The following is a 1,491-nucleotide window of genomic DNA, read 5'->3' as shown; positions in this document are numbered from 1 at the left end:
GGTCTGCAGTTGTTCCCCCAACCACGCTCTTTGCCTGTCATCACAACCGGTTGCTAGAGACAGTTCCCAGCACAGCACCGCAGGACAGGGTTATGAATAAGCTCAGTGTGAAAATAACCTCGCCCTGCTCCTGAGAGTCCCTTCCCCGGAACATAGTAGCTGGAGGNGTTAGGTTCATTAATCTTGGTTTGACACTTCTTTCACTTCCAATCTGGCAAGAGAAATATCACATGGCCTTCTACAAAAGAACTTCCTTAGCCCAGCCACATGGCAAAGCCTCAGATGAGTCCTCCAGGTTCTAGGATTTTCCCCCTCCCCCCCAAAAAAAATCCTTCACTTGCTTTCAGATAGAGTGTAGTAGGAATTCCTTTGCCTAACACTTTCCCTCCATCCAAGGAAAGACAGGGTGACACTGGGAANCCCGGCCTTAGGAACTGCAGTACAAGCTACCCACACAACCCACCCTTTACCCCCACTTTCTCCACTCTGCAGATTGATGCCTCTTTCCTGAACTTCCCCATTAGCAAAGAACAACCCTGACTCCTGGGCCTCAGTTCTGGGCTTCTGGGAACAGGGCAGGGCTGTGGATCTCTTCTTCTTCCTCCTGGAAGTAGGCAGGCTTTCCCTGAGAACTGGGGCCCTGCTGGGCCTTCAGTGGACATGAGGCCACCATATGGTTGATGCTTTGGTAAAAGTGGCCCTTCTTGGGCTGGGGTGGCAGCTTGCATTCCTTGGCATGATGGTCTAGCCCACCACAGTTGTAGCACCTGTCTCCTTTGGATCTTCGCTTCTGCATATCTCTTTGGCCACTGCTCACTCCCAATACAGAACACACAACCTAGGCCAGTGACAGGAATGGATTCAAGACCCTTGGCAGACTTCTTAAAGTTGAACTCCTCCGCCTTGCCCTTCTTGAGGTTTCCAAACCCTTCCATGTGTAGCTTACTCTGGTGCACAAATAAGTCAACCGGGGGGTCGAGCCGGACCCTGGCACAGGCAGTCGTAGACAGGAAGCAGAACCCCATGTGAGGGTTGAACCACTTACAGATGCTGGCCCCTGCAGCAGCTGCAGCTTTTCTGCTGTTCGGGCCACATCAGCCAGTGCGTCCTCTGGCGCCTTATCCACTTCCTTGCGCAACCACCTGCTACCTGCTGGTTGGACACCAAGCCCATGGTCATAATCTGAGCCCGTGGCCCGGGGTGCCAGGTCGGGCGGCTGCTGGCCCCAGAGAAGTCTGGCGGCAACGCGGCAATACTATATTTATAGGTTGTGATTTCCCTCNGGTTTTTGGTTTGCTAGAAGGATCAGGTATTGTTTCCCATTGTGTGAGAAACTATTTATACTGTATGTCAGCTACAAAAATGATCCTGACCCCTTAGTGATCTGTTGTTTGCCAGCTGATCCTGAAGCTTTGCAAGTAGATGGCAGTAGAGCAGCATGAAAGGAAAGCATGGGCTTTCTGAGTCTTGTAGGCTCCTTGCCAGGTACCT

At 51.9% G+C, this 1,491-nt stretch overlaps 1 pseudogene; it reads right to left on the bottom strand.

Annotated features, from left to right (window-relative positions):
* Nucleotides 1–550: 550 nt before the first annotated feature.
* LOC110315460 lies at nt 551–1,173 on the bottom strand (annotated as a pseudogene).
* Nucleotides 1,174–1,491: the final 318 nt, after the last annotated feature.

Source organism: Mus pahari, unplaced genomic scaffold (genome assembly GCF_900095145.1).
Source record: "Mus pahari unplaced genomic scaffold, PAHARI_EIJ_v1.1 scaffold_13700_1, whole genome shotgun sequence".
Lineage (NCBI taxonomy): Eukaryota > Metazoa > Chordata > Mammalia > Rodentia > Muridae > Mus > Mus pahari.
This window is presented reverse-complemented; position numbering and strand designations above follow the sequence as displayed.